At 37.7% G+C, this 7,148-nt stretch overlaps 1 long non-coding RNA gene across 1 annotated transcript; it reads left to right on the top strand.

Annotated features, from left to right (window-relative positions):
* The first annotated feature begins 4,209 nt into the window (after window positions 1–4,209).
* LOC128296264 (uncharacterized) lies at window positions 4,210–6,764 on the top strand. Its single transcript, XR_008286811.1, has 3 exons — window positions 4,210–4,268; window positions 4,741–4,825; window positions 6,447–6,764. It is a non-coding gene; the product is annotated as an uncharacterized LOC128296264 (long non-coding RNA).
* Window positions 6,765–7,148: the final 384 nt, after the last annotated feature.

Here is a 7,148-nt window from a genome sequence, read left to right as displayed (position 1 = left end):
ACACAGTCTACCCCATGGGCATGTAGTCCAGTCGTGTATCCCCTGCACTTAAAAATTTCAAGTCAGTATGCATGGTAATAAATACACGGGCAGAGACACAGCCGTGTGTCTTAGCCATGTGAAGGACACGGCCCAACACACGGGCGTGTGCCTTGGCTGTGTGACATCTTGAGCATGCTGACGTCAGAAATAGAATGTCCATGTTTTTGCACACGGGCGTGTCGTGGCAGTGTGAGGGACACGGGCGTGTCGTGGCTGTGTGAGGGACACGGGCCATTGACACGGGCGTGTGTCTGGCCGTGTGAATGCCCCTATAGGTGTGAATTAGAAATTAATTCTACAAGGGTGTGGGACACGGACGTGCCCCAGAGTGCTTAGGCCGTGTGAGCCACACGGGCCATCAGCACTACCATGTCGAAATGGTCACATAAACGTGTTACCCTCCCACACGGGCATGTGCCCTATTTTAAAGACAATTTCTTAAGGTTAGTTTAAGGACCAGAAATGGTTCCGAATAGTTATCAACGATCGATTTGGGACTCGTAGGCCCATAATAAGAAGATTAAAGTAGAAATTGAAAAAGTTTTATTTTGGACCGAGTTTTCGTAATTTGAGATTGGTTGTATGCATGAGATCAAGTTGGGTAATGCCTTGTACTCTGCCCCGGCGTGGGTTACAGGTATAGTGTGTTACAAAACTCAGACGAGCTAACATTACTCTCAAATCAGTCATCGCGCTACGGTTGAGGGCATCAACTACCACATTAGCCTTACCTAAATGATACTCTATGGTGCAGTCATAATCCTTAAGTAACTCAACCCACCTATAATGAAAAAGGTTTAACTCTTTTTGTGTTAACAGATATTTGAGACTCTTATGATCGGTGTAAATGATACCTTTTACCATACAGATAGTGCCTCCAGATCTTCAGAACAAACACGACTATAGCCACTCAAGATCATGTGTAGGGTAGTTACCCTCATGTATCTTATGATGTCACGATGTGTAAGCGACCACTTTACCGTCTTGCATCAGAACAAATCCTAACTCGAATTGTGACGTATCACTGTATACCACAAACTCCTGACCCGATTTCGGTTGAACTAGAACACGAGCTTGTGTCAGAACGGGCTTGAGCTTATCAAAACTAGACTACTGTGCCTTAGACCATACAAACAGATCATTTTTACGTAACAACTTTGTTAAAGGTGACACAATCAGAGAAAATTCCTCAACGAACCGTCGGTAATAACCTGCTAAACCCAGGAAACTGCGAAGCTGAAATACATTTTTCAGTTGCTTCCACTCAACTATAGCTTCTATCTTCTTGGGATTGACTTGGATTCCTTCCACAGTTATTACGTAACCTAGAAAAGTAACTTTTTGTAACCAAAACTCGCACTTACTGAACTTAGCATACATTTGTTTTTCTCCGAGTATCTGAAGTACAATGGGAAGGTGAGTATCATGCTCAGACTCAATTTTAGAATAGATCAGGATGTCGTCGATAAAACCCACCATAAATTGGTCCAAGTATGGTTGGAACACCTGATTCATTAAATCAATAAATGTCGTTGGGGCATTCATCAAGCTGACAGGCATCACTAGAAACTCGTAGTATCCATAACGAGTCCTGAAGGTGGTTTTGTACACATCAGCCTCTTTGACCTTGAGCTGATGGTAACTAAAGCGCAGATCAATTTTGGAGAAAATAGATGCCCCTAAAAATTGATCGAATAAGTCGTCAATTCTCAGTAATGGGTACTTATTCTTGATTATCAACTTGTTCAACTATCGATAATCTATGCACATCCTTATCGATCCATCTTTCTTCTTAACAAATAACACTAGTGCCCCCTACGGAGACACACTAGGTCGAATGAACCCACTATCAAGAAGTACCTAAAGCTGCGCTTTTAGCTTGGTTAGCTCTTTCGGTGCCATACGATAGGGTACAATGGACACCTGAGTAGTACTTAGTAATAGGTTAATACCAAATTCCACCTCCCTATCCAGAGGTACTCCGGGAAATTCCTTAAGAAAGACATCCAGGAATTCCCTTACAGTGCAAATATCTCCCATAAAAAACTTTGCGGGAACAGAATTGGATACATAAGTAAGGTATGTCTCGCACCTATTTTGGACTAACTTGTTAGCCACAAGAGCGGAGATTATATTAGAGAGGTAATCTTGACGCTTACCAACCGTAACCACCTCATCATTCTCATCTATCCTCAGAGTAACTCTTTTAGTTACGCAATCTAGACTGACCCGATATTCTACGAGCCAATCTATTCCCAAAATCAAATAAAACTCATTAAAGTGTGACTCCATTAGATCATTTGGAAACACCGTGCCTTGGAGCTCTAAAGGTACCCATCTGTTTACTCTATCAATCCAAACTAACTAACCCAAAGGACTAACTATAGAAAATTCTCTAGTAGTATTTTCAGCAATTAAACCTAGATTTGCAGAAACAACACTAGCAATATACGAGTGAGTAGATTCAATATTAATGAAAGCATAGTATGGAACATAATTAATAAAGAATGTACTTGCAATGACATTAGCATCATCATTATCCTCACTGTATCTAGCTGCATAAACCAGTCCGGACTGTCGAGTCTTAGTTTGACCTGCACCTCTACTTGGTGTTTTTTGTCTTCTCCTTGAACCATTACCCCCTATCAGTTCCACAATCTCTAGGTGGTTGCTAAACCACTCTCGGAGGCTGAATAGAACTTGGAGCAGGTGCCTGTACCGCAGATGGCACCTAATTTGGTCAACGGGGTCAATCCCTAACCCGCTACTCCATCAACCCACAACGGAGGCACGCTTCTAACTTCCTCCAGCACTCGCCCAGACAATTAACTAAATATAGAATCTTCTCAAACATTATAATATCATAGAATATCAAAATTCCTAATGATAGTATTTAAAGGAAAGATAAAAGTTTGACCGAGCTCCCGCAGTGCCGACACATTCAAGTTTGAGAACCATTTGAAATCCAGTCAATAACAAAATGACTTGAGAACTCAGTGCGTAAAAGACATTCATTCAATTGGAACACATTTATAAGATAATTTCCAAATCCCAAGATTCGGTTAAGTAACAGAAGCAATTTCAGTTCAGATACAGAACAGATCAGTTAAATAAGCAAATGCAATTTTAGTTTCATTTACAAAACAGATCAAATTCATATGCAGTTATTCCTACCCCCATCCGCTACACACCATCTTCGGCCATCCCAACATACCGTTAAAGGCATTAAATGTCCAACCAACCCTACACACCATAGAGTGTCTATATGACACATTTTAGCTGCTAGATTGGAAATACGACAAAGCGCCAGATTCATATTTATACGCATTGTAGCTTAACCACTAATTCAGAATGGATTACTTCCTTATTCACAATATCCTAACCAATGCAAATGTAGAGTACAAGTATCCACAATATGTGTTCAATCATTCACATTCATTTCACAAATAGATAATACAGTTCAGTGTCAGAAATAACCATTACAGTACACATACAGTTATATTATTCATATGTCAGTTATAAAGCATCAGAGAGTTCTCATACCATCAAATTCAGATCATTCATACATTGGAGAGGTCAGTGTTAATGTTGGACAACACTCACAACATAAAAACAAATTCAAACCTTATTTATATGCTACACAGCCTGGACACACGCCCATGTCCTTGCCCGTGTGGCTCACATGGCCTAAACACACACTCATGTCATTTGCCCCTATGATTTTAAAACATAAACAGTCAGTTACACGACTTGGACTGTAACAGCCCGATTTTGGGCTTAGTAGGAATAGTAGTTTCGGGACCACTATTCCGAGGCCAGAGAAAATTATTTTAGTATTATTTTGTGTTATAATATAATTTTATAAGTGCATGTAAATTTTGGTAAGTTAATTTTAGCGATTTCTAGTCCAATTTCGAAAAAGGACTAAATCGCGTAAAAGGTAAAAGTTGAGTTTTAATACCTAAAGGTGTTAAATTGGCTTGTATTTTAAATTGGGGGTCTTTAAAGTGAAATTAGGCCATTTAAAGAGTGATGGCCGGCCATGAGACAAGGAATGAAATGGTCAAACATGTTAGGTAAGTGTTGGGTGACTTATTTGACAAATAAGTAATAAAATAAAGAAAAAAAAATATCATCTTTTCTTCATCTTCTCTCCGTCGAAAAAAAATGGCAGCAAAGAAAGGGTTTAGAAGCTGGAAACTTTCAGCAAAGAAACTCCCTTTATAGTAAGTGATTTTAATGCTTTTTCTTGATGATTTTTACATTTTTGGAACCCCTAAAGCATGAGCTTTCATATGATGGGTCTATTTTGCAAAATGATGAAGAGTCTAGGGTTTTGCCATGAGAGTAAATATGTTGTTTTCTGTGTTTTTATGGAAGATTATGAGTCCTAGTTGTCTAATAAACAACTTTTGTGAAAAAAATTGCATGAAAACACCTTAAAAAGGGCTAGATTGCTAAGTTGTAAAATGAGTTGTAAATGTGTGAAATAGTTGAAATTATGAGTTGCTATAGTTATGAAAATGGTTCATCTAGACTCAAGGAGTAAATAAATGTGATAAAAATTATTATACGAGCCTAGGGGTAATTTGGTAATTTTGGCAAAATATAGGGGCAAAATTGTAAAAATTGCCCAAGTGTGTCAATGGACTAATTTGATCAGTACATTGTTTTAATAAGTTGAATGTGATATTTTAGATGATGAAAATCGAGATTTGGACCTAGAACGGAAAGAAATTGATTAAGGGATAATTACGTTTTTTTTCACCTTTGTGGTATCGAGGTAAGTTCATGTGTAAATAATGTAGCATAATTGTTATTTTTAAGTTATTGATGTTAAATATATGATATGCTGATTTTTATCATGAAATATATGCTTTGTGGTTATTTTCGAATAAAATGCAAGTTATGTGTATTATCTGTTAAATATAAAGTGCTACCGAGTATTGGTTTCGGTATTTTACTGAAGATGGCAAGGATATGTGTTCGAGGAAAATCCCGTTTGAACCATAGGAATAGATTAGGATACAAGTGACATGTCACTAGGATGGTTGAGCATCCGAACTCGTTGAGTTGAGTCCGAGTTCACTTATGGATGCGAATGTTCGAACTCGTTGAGTTGAGTCCGAGTTCGTGAGATGTAACTAGGCATCCGAGCTCGTTGAGTTGAGTCCGAGTTCACTTATGGATGCGAACGCCCGAGCTCGTTGAGTTGAGTCCGAGTTCACTTATGGGCGGGTTACATGGTAGCTTGGCTACATATGTGGCACTTATGTGCAAACTTTCCATGTATCCGAATTATATTCCGATGTGTTCAACGGGTAAAATTCTACTCAAATGGAGGAATACTCGAGATGAAAGGGACGTATTGGTAAATGTTGTGAAATGGATACTTTGAACAGGTATGTACTTAACCCTCGGGTTGAAAACTCGACATAACAACAATATGGTAAGATGGTAAATGAAAATGTGATATGAATGTCTCGGTAATGATTATACAAACGATGTTGTATTAATTTTGTGAACAACAATCATGAATGAGTAATTTAGCCTTGACAGTTTGAGTTACTGCAGTAGTGTAACTTTGAAAATACACTAAAAATAGTGGAAAATGAGTTAGAGGCAGAATAAAATATGGGATTAAAGCTTAATGAGTCTATTTTCACATGAAAGAAATAGAGGAAGAAAAAGAATTCCATATTGTGTGATATTTGAATTCTTGTGAAATAGGGTCTGAATGAATTCGAGATCCCCTGTTCTGAATTTAGAAATTCACCAAAAATTGTACAAAAATTATTAATCATCATAACTTACATGCATGGATTCCTTATTGAGTCTATTTTTAGGGGAAATAAACTCCATGGTCGTTGGAATTTTTTACAGGTAGAAATTCGGTTTGTAGTGCATAGGGGTCAGAGTGGTCATACCCTGAAATAGGGGAGACTTTAACTAATAAACTGTACTAATTGGCCCAACCAAAAATTCTAGAAAAACATTAGTAAGTAGAAATATGAGTCTAGTTTCAATAGAAATAGACAAGAACATTATTCGGGTCTTGTACTATGAGATAATTGAACTTTAGTATAGAAGAGTTGGAACTGTCAGACAGTGAATCAGGGGTAACTTTGAGGAATAAACTGTACTATTTGGCTTAACCAAAAATTCTGAAAATTTTATGGAAGAAATGAAAATAAGTATAGTTTCATGGAAAATTAACAGAACTTAATTCGGAGTTTCGTAGCTCCAGATATAAATAATTTAGTGACCATTGCTCAGAAAGACAGCTTGTAGTGAACTTGAGAATATGTTGTAAACATTGATAAAACAAGTTAATGAGTGCTTATTGTTTTCATATGAACTTACTAAGCGAAAGCTTACCCCCTCTTCTTTCCCATGTTTTCTAGAGTTTCCAGGTTAGCTCGGGTTGGAGGCCGTTAGAGATATTATCACACTGTCAAGCTAACGATATTGGTGTAGTGATTTCAAGTACTTTGAGCCTATGGCATGTATAGGAGTTTAAATATTAGAGTATGTAATATGGCTTTAACCATATGTGTTGGCCTATTTGGATTATGGGGTTGTAAATCTATTTTAATTATGCATGCATGTGCTATGGTATTATGTGATGAGTTTATAATGATTATAGTATGAATGTGGTAAAGATGTGAGTAAAATCTATGATATCTATTGCATGTGAAATTGCCATAATCATGACATGTTAGGAATGTTTAAGTACCTAATTTTGCCATGTTGTATGTTATTGTATAAGTATGCATGTATCTATTGTGAATGTGACAAAATGGCTTGGAAAATAGCCTTGTATTTGTCCAGGTTTTTGGACACGGGTTTGGGACACGGGCGTGTCCCTAGCACACGGGCGTGTGCTCTATACCCACACGGGCGTATTAAGCCTTGATGCAAGAGATTTTCTAAGTTTTTCATGAGTTCTCGGTTGGGTCCTGAACCACTCCGGATGTATGTTTTAGGCCTCGTAAGCCCGTATATGAGACAGATTGTATGTGAAAATAAAAGTTTTTAATTATTTGAGATTTCATGGCCCTGTTTAGTATGAAAGTGTTAGTAAAAGTCAGGTAGCTCCTCGAACC

Source organism: Gossypium arboreum, chromosome 8 (assembly GCF_025698485.1).
Source record: "Gossypium arboreum isolate Shixiya-1 chromosome 8, ASM2569848v2, whole genome shotgun sequence".
In the NCBI taxonomy this organism is placed as follows: Eukaryota; Viridiplantae; Streptophyta; class Magnoliopsida; order Malvales; family Malvaceae; genus Gossypium; species Gossypium arboreum.
The sequence above is the reverse complement of the archived record's forward strand: the minus strand, read 5'-3'. Positions and strand labels throughout refer to the sequence as shown.